The following is a 21,462-nucleotide window of genomic DNA, read 5'->3' on the forward strand; positions in this document are numbered from 1 at the left end:
ATATGTGTGTGTATGTGTATATCCTTTAATATCTATTTTTATATATTATATGTGTGTGTATATATATATATATATCTTTTTATATATTTTCATATTTATATTTTTATATTACATATGTATATTTTACATTGTAAATCATTTGAACTCTACTAATTCAGAATATGCCATAAGTTGAGTTATAACTGTCCAATGATTACCTACTTATTTTCTAGGGAAAAATCAATTTGTTAAGTACATTAACTGCATAAACAAATTCCAGAGTTACTAAGACACAGGAATAGGTTTTAGAGGCTTGACAGATCCACGTTGTGTATTCAACAGGCTCCTCTAAAATGGGAGGTCAGTGAGTTCTATGTGTTTATTAAAGCAGATGGAATAAAGAGCCCGGGAATTGTGGCTGGAATTACTCTACAAAAGATAAAAATGATTTTTCCTTTCAGACTTATCCTAAAACTTTGTTCTTCTTTTAATATTCTGAAGAATTTAGTATAGAAATACATGAACTGGAACTTAGTATACAAATGAATTGACACGGTATATATTACCTAAATTGAATTTAAATAAAAATTTTAGAAAATGAACAGACAAAAGCTGTCATTTAGCTCGATTTTTGACCAGCACCAGAAGCTGACTTTGCCTTTCCCAGGTTGCACCAAAAAGTCAGGAAAATTCTGTTCTTTCTTTCTGGTGCAAAAGCTCCTTTGGCTCTAAAAAGGAGTAGTGCTCTGATTCCATTATCCTGAAACTGTTGCTGTTCATGCTGTCATTATCACCTTCTTAGACTTCTTGGCCAGGCATATTTCTAAAATATACTGCATATGGAGTTGTAGCAGTGATTCCCTAGGGCCTCTTTTGTTATATCCCCTGTGCCGTGATCTACTTCGAGTCAGAGGATAGAGGACTCCAGGAAGGATGTGTCCAACAGAAATTGGGACTGAGAGTATACTGTTATGTTTGAATATATTAAAAGAAGTTCTACAGCTCTAGTAGAGATCGAGTCTGTGATAAATAGGAAAATAATTAGAAAATTGAAGCAACTGATAACTATAGAAAAAATAAAGTGTTCAAAAACTAAATGCAGTTACACACTTACCGTCATGCACATTACAATCTTGTTTATGAATAATATTTCCATACCATTGAACACTGGTTTTACCAAAACGTATGACATAACTACACAGGGAGGATGGGAAAAGGAGAAATGTATATGTGAGTGTAGGGCTGTTAATAGTGGAGTACAATGGCATTTCAGTACTGAGAGCCAATACAAGTGTCAGAAATTGAGGAATAGAGAAGGGCTTTGTGAGCATGTTTTTTTAAGGTCAATCACAGGTGATTTAGTTAAGAGTTTCAGGCTGCTGTCTATGAGAAGAAAATTTAAAATATATAAATACATTTTTAGAATATGTAAGAATCTTACTTTGATGTTTAAAAATAAAAATTTTGAAATGTAAATGAGAAACCAGGACATGGAGACCATACCTCTAGACATCCCTTGACAAGTATTCCTGTAATGGAGAATCTAGAATGGAGCAGATGCGGAAGACATCTGAGGAGTTGAGGGAGGACCTTTCCTTTAAGTGGACAGATTGGAGTGTGCATTTCTTGCTGATAGGATTGAAAAGTTGAAACGGAGAGATGGATAACACAGGAGAAACAAGGAAAACCACGGAAGCAAAATTCTTGAGGAGGTAAGGGAGGATGAGATCGACAACCAAAGTGAAGGCATTTGCGTGGAAGGTGAAAGGATATCTCCTGCATTCTAAGACAGAGGTTGGGATTGGGGAGGCGGCCACGGGAGATGTTTGAGAAGAAAGAATTCATAACATGGAAAAGTGAATTTAGGAAGGACATGTAGCAGGCTCGCCAGGCAATACTGAGACTCTATCATTTGCCATCATAAATTTAAAGTGAAACAAACTGCCGTATGATTTTTCTCCAGCAACATGAATCAGCCAGTATGCAGGCAGAGAGAGGGTGCAAAGTTGGAGCAATGAGATTTGGGGTTTTGACAGGTGAACACTGTCAAAACAGAACAGAGAAGCAAGAGGGTGGAGGTTTTTGCAGGAGAACAACAATGCTGCTGGCCTAGGAAATCCCAGGCTGCGCAAAAGAGGAAGTGAAAACAGAAGGTGGCCGAGGAATAGTGAGAAAGTGGTGGGGTTAGTAAATGAGAATATCAGGAAGGATGAAGAATTGGAATCGCCGAGCTGTCGTCATTCCCAGTACATGAGCTGGAAGGTTCATGAGCGGTGGTAAAGAACCACCAGGTGATGCAGCCACCGGAGATGAGCAGATCCTGGATGTGATGTTGGGGGATGATGAAGGTAAAGTGGGAGAAAAGGCCATTAGAGGTGAGGTCAAGGAACTGAAAGGCCAGGATACTGGATGCTGAAGTGTCCAAGAATGTTTGTTGTGAGTCCTTTGTGAATGGGACAAACCAACATGACAGCAATGAGGGGAGAGGGTGGTGTAATTTTTCGGTACCAGCCTCAAAGGGGTGCGACATTGTAACAAGGGAGATAAATCCTTGAGAGGAGTAGCAAGAAGATCAAGGAGGGTACCTACCCCAACTCCAAGGCCTGAGGTTCAGGGTTCCTGGGAAGAATATATTGCTCACTGGCGAGGTCAACAGAGGAAGGAGTATGCTCAGGGGCAAGTCTCAGTTAACCCATGGAGGTGAAGGGAGTATTCGGCTCAGTTAAGGAGGCAAGGGTGTGTGCGGGATGGCTGATTGAGGGCACCAGTAGTCGTGACGGGAAGGCTGAGCGGGGAAAGGGAGCGTGGAGTTCTGGGTCATGAGATAGGATTTATGCCAATGAGAATGAGGGCCATCCGATTTCCCAGGAAGCTTGGACACTTGACGATGGCTAAGGTAAATAGCAGCAATGTGGGGCACGATGTGTCAGTTCTGAGCGTTTCTTATTGGCACATGGGCACTCGGTTCTAGCACAGTGACCGTAAAACAGAGCTTGGTCAACACAGTGGTGACTGTTCCTCTGTAGCCCATGTCCCTAGAGCAGTCCTGGCTGGTCACATTCTCCACCTCCTACAGAAGTCATTGTCCTTGCCTTGGTAAAGGTTACCCCCCGAGAACGTGACGGTGTCATGCTCCATGGACGTGTGAGAAAGAGCTGAGGGTGGCAAGGGCGACTCATTCTCCACTCTCACTGGAAAATCTGGGCCAGTCAGGTACCTTCTGCCAGTCCCAGCTTCCTCATTAAAGAGCAAGAGTAGATAGCCCTGGTTAAGTTGTCGTGATTAAAACATTAAATATATGAAGGTATGTTTGCAGCATTTTTAAATTAATGATTTGGGCCCATATTATCAAACAGAAATGCTGAAGGATATTGAGCTTATAGAGAAATACACGTTGATGGGCTTCTTTTTTTGGCATAGGTATTATGCTGCCATTTGTGATTGCAAAGATATGTAACTGTTTGCATTCAAACATAAATGTAGCATGTATGTAATATGTATAGTATATGCAGCATACATGTATATGTAATATATATCCTATATTGTATACATATAAATGACATATAAATGATGCCAGTGATATATATAAGCATGTGTATATATATTTATCATTTTGTTTTGTATTTCTGTATTCCTTTTCTTTTATTCCTTCATGCATCTGCGGGTCTGAGGGTTGGGTCCTATTTCTGGAAATCAAGTCCATAACACAGCCTTGGGCATGAAGAAGCAAATTTCCTGTCTCACCAACACAAGTTTCTATGCAATTATCTACATTTCAGGAAAACAACTTATAAAATGTGAGGTTTAAAAGAATCACCACTTGGCCTTTATAACTTCCCATTACCACATGTATACAGCCATTTGGGGGCTCTGCACGGCTCTCACCAAACAGCTGTGCCGTCTGCAGCACGGGGAGAATCCCACCTCGATCCACGTGTCCCTGTGCATGGTACACACACCCACACCCCACTCTGGACATCTCAGAGTGTGGCGAGGGCTTCTAGCAGCAACCTGGTCCCCTCTGCTGTCAATTGGTTATGCCTTCAGTGCAGCTACTGTGGAGTATTTTATACCCAGAAGAGAAGCCGTAGACGAGAATGGTGTCTTCATCTGTTCTGTGCTTCCAAGAGTATAAACGGGTTGCTGCTTCCCTACTCCCAATTAAAGGAAAGAAGTGAGCCTCATACATGGAATCCTGAGCCCCCTACTTTTAGAAGTCACGTGCTTAGTGGAAAGAAGATGAAAAGCAATATGGATTACGGTGTTGGAAGTGGAGATGAATTTAGCAGCTGGTTGTATTACCATATCAAAGAGCACACTGTCCCAGTGATAATTCTTGGGCAAAGCAGATTCAAGACATTTTCAATTAAATCCTTTCAAGCCACAGCTCAGTTGGGCTGCATCTGGTACATATTGTGGCCTGTTTGCTGGAACTTTGCAACAGTGTGAAACCCCCAGCTTTGGCCGGAGCAGCACGGGGCCCTAGGTGCCATCTGTAACTTCATAATCAACAGAAAATACTTTATAAAAACAATATTCAGTATTGGAACTATTCCACTTATCTGAACGATCGGACTATACTATCCTTATGAAGTGGGCGGTGAAAAGCAACATGCGAAAATAGTTCCTGCTGGAGACCAAAGTTTCTAAAACTTGTCTCCCCCTACTGCAAGGGCTACTAAATACAGAGTCCTCGCAAGTTCTAGGCTTTTGTGTTCCCACAGGTGAATTCTCTGTGATCACTGTAATACTGCGACATTAAAGGTAGATGGCATTAGAGATATTTTGTGGGTTTTTGTTTTCTCCCTCCCTCCCCTTAATCCCTCCTTCCCTACTGTCCTCTTTTCTTCCTTCCTTCCTTCCTCTCTTCCTTCCTTCCTACGTACCTTCCTTCCTTCCCTCCCTCCCTCCTCCTCTTACTACTTCCCTCCTCCTTCCTCCCTTCTTCCCTTCCTTCTCTTTCTTCCTTCTTTCCTTCCTTTTCTTTAATAAACAAAATAAATATGAAATAATACAGAACTTGCCATGACTGGACTGCCAATAAGTAGAACTGGAATTCAAGCTAGTTCTAGCACTGTCTAGATCTTACAAAGCTTTTGAGTATCATTCTTATATTTTCTGATACTTCCTATTTTCTTAGGTCACCCTTCTGTTTCCTGTCTGATTACTGTGTTCTTTAAATGTCATAGCAGTATTCAAGACTTTGTCAGTCCGTAATACACTTACAGTGCCAACTGTCTCTTTGGTACTGGGACGGTCATTCAGTATCTAATAAAGTCAGTTGGCAGAAATGTAGTCGTACACAAACACAGGATGTTTGCAGTTTAGCATGAGTTTGGTGTGATTCCTAAAAAGTGAATTAGGCTTGTTTGTAGATATCCTAAAGCTAGTGTCCGAAAGTTTAACTTGATTTAATTTAATTGAAAATTAATTACCAAGTGCATAAGGAACTTAGAGGAACAGGTGAGTGCAGAGATAGGTCAGTGGGCTACATAGTGGCCTGCCCAAAAGATATGTCCACATTCTACCCACCAGCACCTACGAATGTGACCTTACTTAGAAAAAAGGTCATGGCAGAGAGGTGTATCCTGTATTAGTTTCTTAGGCTGCGCAACAGATTATCATAAACTGAATGGCTCACAGCAATAGAAATGTGTTGTCTCACAGTTCTGGGGACTAAAATCGGAAATCAAGGTATCGTCAAGGCTATGCTTCTACTGACGGCTCTAGGGAAGGATCCTTTGCCTCTTCCCTAGCTTCTGGTGACCTCTGGCAATCTTTGGAGTTCCTTGACTTTTAGACACATCCCTGCAGTCAATGCCTCTGTTTTCACATGGACTTCTCTGTGCCTCTGCGTCCTCTCCTCTTCTTATTAGGGCACCAGCTATGAGACTGAGGTCCCAACATAATTCGGGATGACCTCATCTCAACTTAATTAATTACCCTATTTCCATATCAAATCATATCATGAGGTTATGGGTAGACATATATTTTGGGGGAACACTCTTCAGTCCACTACACATCCTACTTGTTTTAATCCATAGGGCCTAGCCCAGTGTTTGACATAGAATTGGTAACCAGTAATTTTTTGCTCAATGAAGAAGTAGACCTGTAATGTCCACTAATTACATGACATTGCTAAAAAATAAATAAATAAATAACAAGTGGAAGAGAAAACAGGAGAAGAGAAGGGATGTTTGGAAGAGAGAAGAGAAACTTTGAAGTGTTGCCTGGAAATCTGAATCCAAAATTTGTAGCAGGGTCTATGAGGCTTTATAACTTAGGGCCCAAGCCTCCTCTTCCTTGGATGCCAGCCTTCTTCCAGCTTCTTCAGGTCCCACGCCCTTTACCAAGACATTCCTCTCTACCCTCCACCCAACTCACACCACGTCCTTAGCTCTTGGCTGAAATGGCACTTCTTCAAAAAGGTAGCATCTCTCCATATGCCATCTGGGAATAGCTTTCCTTTACTAGCAGCCATCACAGTTTAGAGCAATATTTTTTAATGGTATGATGGTTTGTTTAATGTCTTTGGCCTCTACCAGACTAGGAGCTGCATGGACACAAGAGCTTGCCTAATATGCTCACCAAAGTATCCCCATCATCTAGGGTGTTCTTTTAGGTCCTTCCATAGGACAGGCTTTCATGTATTTTAAGACTATCGTGGCCCACCTAAGGCTTCTTTCATCTGAATAGACTACCTATATCCTTTAAGTGAATTTTTCTGCCCCTAGAGGCAATACAGTGCTCTGCCTATATCCACTGAGCATAAGGTGAAACACAAAAAGACGATCAAGGAGTCAGCCACCAACACCTGGGCAGGTTTTCAGGCTGTTTGTGCTCTGATTCTATCACGAATGAGCCCCAAACTCAACTGTAGGATCACAACCTAGTGCCCTGCTCTGGCCTCTACTCGAAGTGTTGCTGTGCTTTCTGCATCACGTGGGTCCCTCCTGTCCTCTGCACACCCCAGCACAACCCACCCCTGTGGCTCCCAGACTCTCTTCTTCACTTCAGTGGAAGTCGGCTCTCTGGCTCTGTTTCCAGGACTGTGGCCAGCTCTGGGGCAGAGAGCAGGAAGCAGGGTAGACCAGAAGTGCCAGAGGAAGGCCAGGGAATGAGGCTGTGAATCACTTCACTGATGACTTGCACCTGAACAAAAACCTTGTAAAGTGCAATGCTCCAAATAAAATAATGCTTTTTGGTTCATGTGACCTGCTCTTGAGAATTCATGAAGGGCAGATTCTGAACCTTGAACTTTCTCTGATGCTGAGCAAGACCCCATTGTCAGCACTCTAACATTGTTTGTTCCTATGTAGATAGCCTTTAACTAAAGTCCTCAGACCATTCCCACAATGATGCTAAATTTCACTTCTCCCTGAACTCGTGAATCTAGATTTTTTAAAATATCAGACCTGATTTTAGAATTTGACTGTATCACATTTCATATTCTTAGAGTTGATCCATCCTTGCAGTATGTTGAGATCACTGTACATGATTTTTTATTTTATTTTCTTAATTTTTTATTATGTTATGTTAGTCACCATACAGTGCATCCTTAGTTTTTGATGCAGTGTTCCATGATTCATTACTTGATTCATTACCCAGTGCACCATGCAATATGTGCCCTCTTTAATACCCATCACCGGCCTATCCCAATCCGCCACCTCCCTCCCCTCTGAAGCCCTCAGTTTGTTTCCCAGAGTCCATAGTTTCTCATGGTTCACTCCCCCTTCTGAATACCCCCCCTTCATTCTTCCTTTCCTTCTCCTACCGATCTCCTTGCTATTTCTTATGTTCCATAAATGAATGAAACCATATGATAATTGTCTTTCTCTGCTTGACTTATTTCACTTAGTATAATCTCCTCCAGTCCCATCTATGTTGCTGCAAATGTTGGGTAATCATTCTTTCTGATGGCTGAGTAACATTCCATTGTATATATGGACCACATCTTCTTAATCCATTCGTCTGTTGAAGGGCATCTCGGCTCCTTCCACAATTTAGCTATTGTGGACAATGCTGCTATGAACATTGGGGTGCATGTGGCCCTTCTCTTCACTACATCTGTATCTTTGGGGTAAATACCCAGTAGTGCAATGGCTGGATCATAGGGTAGTCAAGGTAGCTCAATTTTTAACTTTTTCAGGGACCTCCACACTGTACATGATTTTTTAAAAACCATTAGAGACTCTTAACTGTAGGGAACAAATGGAGGGCTGCTTGAAGGGGATGTGGGGGGATGGGGTAACTGGGTGATGGGCATTAAGGAGGACACTTGATGGAATGAGTACTGGATGTAATATGCAACTGATGAATCACTGAATTCTACCCCTGAAACTGATAATACACTCTATGTTAATTAAATTGAATTTAAATTGAAATTTTTTAAAAATTTTCAACTGTGGCTACTCCATACCAGAAGGAAGCTAGAGTCTCTTACAGAGGAAATTTTCTTCTGAGCGTGGAATCTGGAATTCAGCTCTGAAGAACTCAGCGACACTTCCTCTGCTTTAGCTTTCCGATGTTGGTCACTTGGTCAACCTCTCAGTGCCTCGGTGTCTCAGCTGTAAAGTCAGAGACTGATAATCACATCTATCTCGAAGGGGTACCATGAGTTGCGGTGAGGTAACTCATGGGAAGAGCTGAACATTGCGCGTAGCAAGTTCTTCGTGCTAGGTGCATGTTAGCTATTATTCCTGCGTCCATTTATTATTAAAGTCACCCACACCAGCATTTTTCTTAGCAAATCACTTTATCAGATGACTTCTAGCCCCGTCACTGCCCAAATCATTAAGCACTAAAGAAAACTTCCTGTTACAAAAATTTCTCTCTCCTTTAACTTATCATCATCAAATTATGACATGCTCTGAAAACCTCACCAATATGCCCCATCTTTTTGAAAACAGCACCGTGAGAATCTCTAGTGCACCTAACATTTTAGATCAGCCTTTCTGAAGTTGAATCACGGATCCCAGAGGTCCGTGACAGTCATGAGACTCGGCTGTAAGAGAGGAAAGTCAGCAACTAGGGGCCCAGAAATGAACTACTCCACTTTCCAAAAGCTGTTGATGGACGAGATGCTATGGAGTTTTCTGTGATATTGGTTCTGTGAGGACATCTGTTTGGAAGATTAGATTAAGCAAACTTAAACAGGTTTGTTTTAGGCTTCCGGCTTCAGGCTTATCAAGTCCCTTTGGCGATGGGCAGTCCAGGAGCAACCAATGCCCCTCTGTGCGGGGTGGTCTGGTACAGTGGACAGAGTGCGCACTATACAGTCGGTGAGCTACTCTGGACTCCTTGCTATGTCCCAGCTAGCCTTGCGCCGGAGGGTGGGCTTTTGCACTTACGTGAGTCTCATGCCCTCAGCTCTAAACTAGGAATATTGCCTGCCCTGCAAGATTATCAGACATATTAAAAATGATTTATGTTGAAATGCTGAGCACAGTGTCAGATCTTAGTAGGTGCTCAATACATAGTAGGTATCCTGAATGTGATCAACTGCAATCAAGATTTAAAATAAACTTGTGATTGGATCTAACAAGTTTAGTTCTGGAGTTCTTTGTTCTTTAGATCTGGCTTTCAAATATTCTGTAGTCTTTATGCATTTTCATCTCTCACAAAAAACTTAAGTTTTGATGATGCAGCTAAAAATGATTTTATTCCCAATGTAAGGCGTTTGCATGGGATATATGCCTAGTCATGGATCTGAATAGTAAGTAGTAAATATTTTACTCATGCATATGTCACGCTTCAGGTGCCACCTAGGGTCCAGAAATGATGTGTTTGTGCAGAACATTCAAACAAGGTAATTGGAGAGAATTTACTAGAGAAGCCTTTGGCGCAGTACCCTGGGCTAGCTTTTGGGCCTGTGAGGGCCAAGGCAAGCAAACTCCTGGGGTACTTGCCAGGCCGGGGAGGCACTACCCCACGCAGAGGGGCATTGGTTACTCATGGACTGCCCATGGCCAAAGGGTCTTATTAAGCCTGAAGCCTTCTGTGTATCTGAAGGAGAAAGCTTGTTGGTAGAGAAATGGCCAACTGGGGAGAATGGCAGATAGTCAGTGGCATGACCTCTGCCTTCTCTTGCCCTCTCCGCTTCTGCTGGGCCGCCTTTGGTCATTTCCAACCAAGAGCCAGAGAGCAAAGGAACCTTGTTTTGTAGAGTCTGGCTCCTGGGTGCAGAGCAGGGTACAGAAGGTTCCAGAGTGGATCTGGTGGGGCAAATGAAGAACATGACTCCAAAGAGTATTCCATGAAAAAATACAGTTAGGACCGACTTTGCAAGAACAATAGGTAATTTTGGTCAGTGATTAAAGAGAGAATCGTTTTATCATCTGGAGCTTTACTAAGAGCTAATCACTCTGATATGATAGTAGTAAAAGGCAGGAAGATGTTATATATTCATAAAGGCAGGAAGAGTAACAGAGAAAGGGCTTAGCTGTCAAGCATTTTGTGTTCAGTCATACTATCCTTGACCCCACGAACCTTCTGGCTGAGAGGAAGCAGTGATGGGGGCATTTTCATTCTGCTTTTGTCTTTCAACTTGATTTGGCGTGCATTCATTACGCACCAAGGCGGCCACACGCTGGTCAGCTATACCTCACTCAAGCTGGGGGGAAAAAAAAAGAAGAAGAAGAAGAAAGTATTCCTTTCTCACATCCCACATGAAATAACATGAATTCTTGACTTTCAGACATTCAGCTTCCAGATGTTTTCCAGGATGCACTGTGGACGTAAGTGGGGCACAGTGCTATCCTACCTTTCCAAAGGATGGGTTGTAATAAGGAGAAACATTGTTTGTTCTCCAGCACATGGGGCGGGATGGCTGGATGAAGTGGGAGCTCTGTTTTCACTGCTTGGGGAACCTCCACACCTTCACCAGAGGGGCTGTTCCAGTTACATTCCCATCAGCATCCTCGCCAACACTTGCTATCTCTTGTCTTCGTGACGACAGCCATGCTAACAGGTGTGAGGTGGTAGTCCCCTGTGGTCTTGATTTGCATTTTGCCACTAATCAGTGATGGATTGAGCTCCTTTTCATGTACCTGTTGGCCATTCATCTGTTTTCTTTGGGAAAATGTCTATTCACGTCATTTGTCCATTTTTTAATTGAGTTATTTGGTTTTTGCTACTGAGTTATAGGAGTTCCCTGTATATTTTGGATATTAACCCTTTACCAGACATGTGTTTTACAAATGTTTTCTCCCATTCCATAGGATACCTTTCATTTCATGATGGTTTCTTTTGCTGTGCAGAAGCTTTTTAGTTTGATGTAGTCCCACTTGTTTATTTTTCCCTTATTGTTTTGCTTTTGGTGTCAAATCCAATAAATCATTGCCAAGATCAGTGTCATCTTGGACTTCATCAGAAGTCCCTCTTTAGTTGATTATTGTGGGTGGTGTAAGGTAGGGGTCCAGTTTTCCCAGCACCATTTGTTGAAGAGACTCTCCTTTCCCCACTAAGTATTCTTAGCACCCTCGTCAAATATTAATTGACCATAAATTCAGGCATTTATTTCTGGGCTCTCTGTTCTGTTCTGTTGGCCTATGTATCTGTTTTTATGCCAATGCAATAACGTTTTGATGACTATAGCTTTGTCCTATAGTTGGAAATCAGGAAATGTGATGCCTCCAGTCTTCCTCAAGTTTGCTTTGGCTATGTGAGGTCTTTGACGGTTCCATACAAAGTTTAGGATTGTTTTCTGTATTTCTGTGAAAAGTGGAAACAAATCTCTCTTAGGCCTCTGTCTACTAAAACTCTTACTCACCCAGCTGCATAAATCATTAAGTTTATGATTTTTGTTCTAGTGTATTTTATTCTAGTATATTTGCATTTTAGCATGGAGGGAGGGATAAGCATTCTCCTTTAATCTGAAATGTAGACAAATGTTGTGTCTATTAACTAAATGCAGAATTGGGTATACAAAACACGCTTTTACTCCAGAATGACTTTCCACTCATTTGTGACCGTTCCATAGAAAGTTTTTAACACTCAAGACTGTTTCAAGAATATCTCGAGGATTCTTAATTATTTAATTCAACTACAGTGACATCTCCTGGCTGAGATGCAAAATAACTGCTAGACATCTTCAGAGGTGATAGAAAATTACGAAGATGTAAAAGAAATAAGCAAAAGATGTTTGCCACATGCTTTGTTTTAAGGCCATGAGCATTTTATAAGTTATTATTACTGCCATGTTCATAACAATCAGTGAGTGACCAGAACTAATATCTCTCTTTACTAAAGGTAGATAAATAAAGCAAAAAAAAAAAAAAAAAAAAAAACCATTTTAAAATTGGCAAGCCCTTGTGGGAAATATCGCCAGACCTTACAAACGGAGTAGTGAGGATTTTTGCTCACAGGTTCCCGGGCCACCTCTTATCTTTTGTTGTGAGTTCGGTGACTAGCTTTGTGAATACTACATATATTTCTTTTTTCTTAACTACTTTGGGATACAAGGCTAACGAGTGATCACACAATTGTATGCTGATTTTAGGCTGCTTTATTCCTGCTTTGTAACAAAAAAGCTATTGTTTGCAACCTAATAATAATGTGAGAGAGGACAGTGGGTAAAAAAATCCAACACAAAAGCTCCTTCCTCTATAGATAGAAATTTGGCTTCCATACAGGCCAGAGAGCGCAAGCAGGGCGCATTTCCTGTGGGAAATATTCTAAAACTTTTTTTAGCCTCATTTGTTAGCGTGATGCCTTATCATGAATTGCTCACGACACTTGAAGAGACATTTGAAGGCTTAGCAGCCTTCGATAACAGCTTTGCCAGAGGAAGCCTTCGGTGCGATTCTCTGGTTCCTCTTCACTGGGTTACGCCCCAAGCCCAGTCTGGTTTTTGTGTGTGTGGTTGGTTTTTCTGTACCCTTCTGTTCCTGCAGGGATGAGCTCAGGGACTGGAGAATTCATGGCTCTGACAAGAGGTGAAAGACCTCCGAGAAAAGAGTAAACAGGTCGTAGCACACGCCGAACTAGAAAGACTTCTTTCTTAGACTTTGACTAACAGTTTTCGAACACGTCATTGTTGGCAGTTCAGAGAGATACAGTCAAAAGCTGACTTAGTGTTTCACACCAGGATTTTAAGTATCAATTTGGAAAGTCTAACATAATCATCAAGATCCAAGACCCGAGGCAGTCTGCCAGCTGGCGTTAGCGCCCTAATGAAGGTATGTCTGAGAGCCACATAGCACTACTATCATCCAGTACCTTTTTTATGGTGAGCACTTAAAAATTCATGCCCTTTAAGCATTGCTAACCTGAGCAAAATGTGCTTTCCTTAAGGACTAAGTCACAAGAATTATCTGCAAATGAAAAAGATTGTTTGATCACTAAAATCACCTCAAGCTTTTGCTTCATGTATTTTTTTATCAAGAGGTGAATACAGGGGGCGCCTGGGTGGCACAGCGGTTGGGCGTCTGCCTTCGGCTCAGGGCGTGATCCTGGCGTTATGGGATCGAGCCCCACATCAGGCTCTTCCGCTATGAGCCTGCTTCTTCCTCTCCCACTCCCCCTGCTTGTGTTCCCTCTCTCGCTGGCTGTCTCTATCTCTGTCGAATAAATAAAATCAAATCTTAAAAAAAAAAAAAAGAGGTGAATACAGATAATTCCATTGTTCTTTATTTGGGGGGCTAAGTGGGGAGGATAGGAGAAAATACTATTTTTATTTTAAGTTAGAAAGAAGTTGGGGCCCCTGGGTGGCTCAGTTGGTTAAGCGTCTGCCTTCAGCTCAGGTCAGGATCTGCAGGTCCTGAGATCAAAGATTTTTTATTTTATTTTACTCGACAGAGATAGAGACAGCCAGCGAGAGAGGGAACACAAGCAGGGGGAGTGGGAGAGGAAGAAGCAGGCTCCTAGTGGAGGAGCCTGATGTGGGGCTCGATCCCATAACGCCGGAATCACGCCCTGAGCCGAAGGCAGACGTTTAACCGCTCTGCCACCCAGGCACCCCTGCAGGTCCTGAGATCAAACCCCACATCAGGCTTCCTGCTCGGCATGGAGTCTGCTTCCCTCTCTCCCTCTGCCCCTCCGCACCGATCGTTCTCTCTCTCTCTCTCTCAAATAAAATCTTTTTTAAAAAATTAAATATTAAAAAAAAAGAGGTAAGCACACATCTTCCCGATAGTTTTGCCTATTCAGAGATCCAAATGGACGTGAACATCTCATCGACTTCAAAGGCATGCTCATCAAATTCCTACCATAAATATAGCAGATGAAGAGAAAAGGGAGCCACATCTTGAAACTGGAATAATAGCAGGCCCCAAGCTGTCAAGTCTTCATGATAATATACAGTCTATTTTTTTTCAGTTGGTGACCTTACAATGTGTTTTCCCTAGACAACTAACTCAGTGGGCGTATTTTCTTACTAAAGGAGTATGATGTTTGAAGTCACGCCATTGTGTTGATTCACTGTATCACTTGTAATGTTTCAGTGCTATACATTCTCCCTGCAATAGATTGCATGTAGAATAAAATGCTAAATTATGAGCATATCTTGAGGTATAATACGATTCTTGAAGTCAACCCTGAAAATCTCCGAATAGTTTCCTGCTATGGAAACCAAGAATGTCTTGTTCAATAAGGAAAGAGAAGGTGGGGACCTTGCTATGAGTCGTAATGATGGAAAGGGCACATTTTCTAATAAACGCCCACGGGGGAAAACCAGAGGGCAGGTGAGTTCTCTAACTGTAGGGGTCGGCAAACTCTGACCCACAGGCCAAATCCAGCCTGCCCATTCCTTTTGTAAATAAAGTTTTATTGGACCACAGCCACACTCATGTGTCTGTACATTGGGTACAGCTGCTTTTGTGCTGCAATGTGGAGTCGAGAACTCACAACAGAGACCGTTCCGCAGGTGACACCTGACAGTCCGTCTCTTTGCGGAGGAAGTTTGCCAATCCCTGCTTTGCGTGTGTCTGTTTAGAACCTGCCCAGTTCCTGACCCAAACTGCCAAATCAAAACACAGAGTCCTAGGTATAGACACAAGTCATTACGTGAGAAAAAAAGCATCGGAGCGCTTGTATTTCACACCCTGCCGTGACACCCATTTCCTGTACGATTTGCAAATGTGAGAGAAGCTTTTAGCACCTGGGCAGTGAATATTTCTCCCTCCCACGGTAGGATCCCGGATTCACTAGGATCCACTGTGCCAGGACAGGGAGGATTAAGAATTCCGTGCGCTGCCTGAGGCGTCCCTTAGGTTGGCCAAGTCGGTGCTGAAACACCACGCAGACAAGGCGGCGCAGGGTGGATTTGCGAATGCGAGGAAGGAGATCAAGCCCCTGGGGGGGAGGCTGAGAGAGGTACTGCAGAGCGGGGGTGTTAACTCTCACTGACTTTGTTTCCATGCCCGTCCACGGCGGTCAAGGGAAGAGCATGACTTTCGCAATTATCGTGAAACAGTACACTTTTTTTGGCTGGTTTGAAAAAAAAAATACAATTATTGGTAGGTCATGTGAACTACAAAGTGGATTTCAAAAAGAAAGATAACACAGCTAAGAGATCGTCTTGGCTGTTCTCATGAGTGTAGCTTTGAAAGGGATTCTGCTTTTCTCTGTACGTCAATCTCCTTGCTATGAAAACGGAGGTAGGACAGCGCATACAAGCGGGGGGGGGGGGGGGGACAGTATAATAGGTCCTGCGGTTCCCAAGCCCTCGTAAGAGTGAAAGTGGCATTAGTAATAATTAAGCCGAGTCAACAGGTAGAGCGCAGGGCTCTCCCGGGTGAATCTGATGTGTGGGTTCCCCTAGAAATGATGTTGACAGCACTGAGGACTGCCAGGGGCTTGAAGGTGCTTGAACTGCTTCTTGAAAGTCTCACAAAGGTGCTGTATGTGGCCCCCTCGACATGGGCTCCCCTTCCTCTGGTCTGATGGGGCCCTGCTCCCTGGGGCATAGCTCGCTGAGGAGAAACTTAGTTGGTCATAATAACACTTGAGAGTTTCTAACAAGGCTATTGTGACAAACGAGGAGTTGAGCCTGTAAGGGAGAACTATCCGTTCTGAATGATAGGGACGTAATTATTTGCTGCTGCTGTGCTCTGTGTCAATTCTGAGCATAAAACTTAAACTCTGTGCCTAATGAAGGTGTCTTCTAGAGTTTTCTGGGGAGAAGGAAAACTGGAAAGTTAACTTGTATTTTTGCCAGAAGACTCCTTCTTGCATGTATGTCAAGGTCTTCAGTTTTTTTCGGAAGTTTCTATATCCGAAGTTGAGAATTAGTGTGAACTGCTCCTTTGGGGCCAAAACTATCCACTCCCAGTGTTTATTGGGTTGGAAATCTGTAGCAGGATTCTGTTTAAAATTTACCATGCTGTTTTCCTATTTCATACTTAGCTTTCTGGCTACTAAATTCCTTCTTTTTTCTTTTCGAGTTAGCTGCAAATTTGCTCCTGTGCTAAATTACCTGTAAACCTTCTGGACAGGAACTGTTTGAAATAGCAATTTGTTGAAAGAGATGACAGAAAATGAAAATGCCCAAACTAAGCAAAGATTTTAAAATGCCGTAGCAATCTTGCAAGCTTTACTTTAAAATATATTTTAAACGAGTATTATCATCTCAGTGGAACTGACCCCCCATGTGCAACTACTATGAGGAACTGATGTTGTCTTTTTTCCATTGTACCAAAAAGATAAATAGTTAAAAATGGTCAAGGAATTTTGTATTGTCAAGGCATGCCTAATCTAAAGGATTCAATGTTAATTCAACAGCACTGGCTTTCTCACCTCTGTCAATCATACGAAACCTTGTTCATGTCCACCCAATACGTAATGTTCATACTTGTACAATCCTTCCTATCATATGACTTTAAGTTCTACTTTTCATTAACCGTTACCTGGTATTAGTTCGTAGAGCTTCTTATGGCAAAAATAAAATGTTATAATTCTGAAAAAAAAAAAAAAAAAAAAAAAAGCTCCAGACCGAATCTCAGCCAACAAGCTGAGTCCCCTGGCCACATGTCTGGCAGGACACAATCACATGTGGCTGTTCTGCTTGGCACTGAACAGGGATGATGGTAGTTAAAATAGGTTCATGGGGACATATCCTGTTTGGTATATGCAGCATTTCAGCCTTGATCTAAAATCAATATTAATTGAACCGTTGCAGATTTCAATTAAAACAGATCTTAATAATAACCTGCACTTTAGCAAGAAATCTGTGAGGCCTGGGCTTTTAAAAAATGTTAACTTTATGCTGCTGAAAGAAATTTTATGTTCTGAAACCTGAAGTCATCTCCGTCATAGGAAATATTGGCTTTTAGATTTGCCTGGACCTTCCGGGGGAGGGTAATTTGGATCTTTCCACTTAATTTTCCAGATAATTGCTGTGGTTCCTCCCCATTTCTCCATTAATACAGCCCAGATGACAGAAAGAGATAGCCAGAAAAGAAAAAAGGAACTCCGAGATGGAGAGTAAAACAAGGTGGCTATCATATTAAGAGCACTGGTGCCATTTCACGTAATTTCTTCTGACCACAAGCTGTAGCAAACCTCTCAGTCTGCTATTGTTCTCCATGTTCCTGGCAGACTCGAAGCTTCTTATTTGTAAAGACTGATGACCAAAACGTGTGTCTTGAAGCACACAGACGACCCACAGGGCCTGCCAAGACCCCTCGCCCTGCTAAGTGGAGGTTCTCCCTCCTTCGCTCAAGGATGATGGAGAAGCAAATAAAAACCACTTAACTGCTTTATGCTTTTCTTTTCTTCCAGTTCCCCTTTTCCTTTGGGTTCCTTTAATTTCTTCCGTTTACGAGTCTTATGGTTTCTCCACATTGTCCGGGACTTCCTTCAGCACTGATGAATTCACTTTTTTTATGGCTAAGTATTGTTTTTTGAAAAAAAAAAGGGGGGGGATATAAGAATTTATATTTATATGTACACACACATAAAAAGTCTTTAGGATTCACAAAAACTAGTAACGGGGGCGATGCTGGGAGCCGCGCCCGGAGCGGACAGGAGATGAAATTAATAAGAGGCTTTTCGCTGTGATCTTGCTTTTCTTGCACTTAACGGTATATGTGGATTTGTTACCGGCTCAACAAATTCAGTTACAATATTTTTTTTTAAAGATTTTATTTATTTATTCGACAGAGATAGAGACAGCCAGCGAGAGAGGGAACACAAGCAGGGGGAGTGGGAGAGGAAGAAGCAGGCTCATAGCGGAGGAGCCTGATGTGGGGCTCGATCCCATAACGCCGGGATCACGCCCTGAGCCGAAGGCAGACGCTTAACCGCTGTGCCACCCAGGCACCCCTCAGTTACAATATTTTTTAAGTCAAAACAAAAACAAAAACAAAAAGAGAGCAGGAACTTGAGCAAAATGCCTCATCAGCACTCTCTCCCACGGTAGAATCGCGCAGGTCTAGCAGATATCCATTCTTCTGAAAGACCGTGCTCGGTATGGTTGTGTCAGACCTTTAAATACATTTTGACCTCCAGGTCTGCCTGGTCAGCTTCGAGGGAGACAAAATGCCCTGTCCGCACATGAGGATTCTGAGCGAGACTGAAAATTGAACGTGATGACATACAGACCCTTGTGGCCCAACATGGTGCACGGAGGCCATCCCTTGTGCCAGAGTTCATTGCAGATAATCACACATTTTCCTGCTCACTGACAACCACTTGTACTTATGCATAAGAGAAGCAGTGAGTGGACGATACACGCTTAGTGCTAACCAGGCAGTTGAATGCACTCTGCCCAGTGGAGCCTCCCATATAACGGAGGAGACAACCGTCTAAATACATTATCAGTGTCAGGGCACTGTCGAGGGTGCAGAGCACGGTACAGGATGAGAGATGGCTCCCTGTAAAGCTGTGTAGGAAGACAGGAGAAGGAGCGACTCTCCTGAGCTAGATGGGTCAAGGGAGAATGTGAGCCTGTATCTGAATCCCATTGGAACTACCATCAAGGTCTTTTAGACACCTCCCCATATCCTCTTGAAGGGGAAAAAAAGGTCACAGTGCTGAGTGTGGCTAAAAGGCTTGAAGAATGTTCAGTGCATGAGTACAGAGCCCTGCAGGGATTAGCATCAGGTCCTTAGAAAGTCTACTCTAGTCTCTGGTGAAACATACCATCTTGGAGTTTTATTGGTAAGTCATGAGAAAGCTGACCAGCTTTAACCAGGGCAAAATATTTCTTCGAAATATCAATGTCTGCAATTAAAGTCACATACTGTCTTAAAGTTCTTAGGTTTTTGGTTTTTTTTTTTTTTTTCATTTTGTTTTGTTTAATTACCAGCCGTTATACAATAGTCTTTGAGGAAGCTTCTTTTTGAGTCAGTGAGGAAACAAAGATTTTTGGGAAGCGTTTTGCCTGGCACTGAGAAAAAAAAAACATTTTAATAACACCTTATTCATTTTTGTACCTTCATTGAAATAGGGGGTGGAACACACCACAAAACAGAGTATGTTGGCTGTGAAGGAGGTGCTGTCATACTGAATATTAAGAGACAGGGGAAAAAGCAAAAATTGACAAGTAGGACCACACTAAATGAAAAAGCTTCTGCACAGCAAGGGAAACAATCAACAGAACTAAAAGGCAACGTACTGGTTGCGAGAAAATATTTGCAAATCATGTATCTGATAAGGGGTTAATATCCAAAATATAGAAAGAACTCATACAATTCAATAGCAAAAATAAATCTGATTTTAAAATGAGCAAAAGACCTGGATAGACATTTTTCCGAAGAAGACATACAGATGGCCAACACGTACATGGAAAGGTGCTCGATGTCACTAGTCATCAGGAAAATGCAAATCAAAACCATAGAGTATCGCCTCACACCTGTTGGAATGACTATCATCAAAATGACAAGAAAGAAGTGTTAGTGAGGATGTGGAGAAAAGGGAGTCCTTTATGCATTGTTAGTGGGAATGGAAATCGGTGCAGCCGCTATGGAAAACAGCATGGAGATTACACAAGAAATGAAAATAGAACCCCGTGTGATCCCAGAATTGCACTTCTGGGTATATATCCAAAGAAAATGAAAACAGGATCTCAGAGAGATATCCACAGCTTCATGTCCACTGAAGCATTTTTCACGATAGTGAAGATAAAACAGCCTAAGTGTCCATCGGTGGATAAATAGGTAAAGAAGATGTAGTAAGGGGCACCTGGGTGGCACAGCGGTTAAGCGTCTGCCTTCGGCTCAGGGCGTGATCCTGGCGTTATGGGATCAAGCCCCACATCAGGCTCTTCAGCTATGAGCCTGCTTCTTCCTCTCCCGCTCCCCCTGCTTGTGTTCCCTCTCTCGCTGGCTGTCTCTATCTCTGTCGAAGAAATAAATAAAATCCTTAAAAAAAAAAAAAAAAAAAAGAAGATGTAGTAAATATATACGATGGAATTGAATTCAGCCAGGAGAAGGAGGACATCCTGCCATTTGCAACAACATGGATGGACCTTAAGGGTGTTTATTATACGAAGTGAAACAACTCAGACAGAGAGAACATACCTGTATGATATCACTTCTATGTGGAATCTAAAAAAAGCTGAACTCATAGACAAATAGCCTAGAATGTTGGTTTCTAGGGGTGGGGGGTCAGGAAATGAAGAGATGGTCATCAAAGTATACAGACTCGCAGTTGTAAAATGAGTAGGTTCTGGGGATGTAAATACAGCATATCCCATAGGTACTAATACTGTACTGTATACTTGCAAGTTGCTAAAAGAATGGCCCTTAAATGTTCTCGCCCCAAAAAAAGAAAGGACAATCATGTAATGAGATGCTAGCACTCGGTGGTAATCATTTTGCCATATATAAGTGTGTCAAATCCACACGTTGGACGCCTTCAGCTTACGCCGTGTTATATATTGATTATATCTCAGTAACGCTGGGAGGAAAAAGAGCAAGAGGAAAAGAGCAGAGTAGGCAGCGTGGAAGTCGGTGGCTGGTGGCTGGTAGGCATCCACACCTTTCTGCAATGGGCAGATCACACCCTAAGGCTCAGCTCGCTTCTCTGTTACCGATGAAGGGAGACCCGATCAAGAGAAGCAGAAAGAAGTGCAGTGTTGCTAAAGGGGAAGCCACTCAGATTGCACGTGCTGTCTTCCTAAATTGGAAAGAAAAGACAGAAAGTACCAGATTTCTATTACGTGAATGACAGACGGGCCTAAGAGGCTCAGAGAGTTCCTACAAGAAGCAAACCAACCCTTAAAAAAAACGAGTGGGTCGGAGTGGTAACTGAGACTGACTGAGCTCCCACAAGCCAGGTGCGCGTGTGGTCATTTCATGCAGTCTTCACAACAAACCGAAGAGGCAGGTATTTTCTTCTCCTCTCGTGGACCAGGAAATGACAGCGCAGGAGGGTGAAGCGTCCTTGCCAACGAGTAGTACGTCTTGAAGGCAGACTGGTGAGGCCTATCTACGCGTCCTGTGGCGTCTAGGGACCGCCGAAAGAGCCGCGTTCTGGGTGTTGTGGCAGGACTTTATGCAGGTCCTGAGGCCCATCTCTTCAGCAGGTCCTGCCTCCAAAACC

General features: G+C 42.6%; 1 protein-coding gene and 1 long non-coding RNA gene across 2 annotated transcripts in view; both read left to right on the plus strand.

The window, feature by feature from the left end:
• FBXL7 (F-box and leucine rich repeat protein 7) overlaps positions 1 to 21,462 on the plus strand; it is a 375,066-nt gene that overhangs the window by 246,636 nt on the left and 106,968 nt on the right. The gene's annotated exons all lie outside the window — the stretch shown is intronic.
• On the plus strand, positions 129 to 19,628 carry LOC130543690 (uncharacterized). Its single transcript, XR_008959188.1, has 3 exons — positions 129 to 13,365; positions 13,582 to 13,735; positions 13,945 to 19,628. It is a non-coding gene; the product is annotated as an uncharacterized LOC130543690 (long non-coding RNA).

The sequence above is a fragment of the Ursus arctos genome, unplaced genomic scaffold (assembly GCF_023065955.2).
Source record: "Ursus arctos isolate Adak ecotype North America unplaced genomic scaffold, UrsArc2.0 scaffold_15, whole genome shotgun sequence".
NCBI classification, from domain to species: domain Eukaryota; kingdom Metazoa; phylum Chordata; class Mammalia; order Carnivora; family Ursidae; genus Ursus; species Ursus arctos.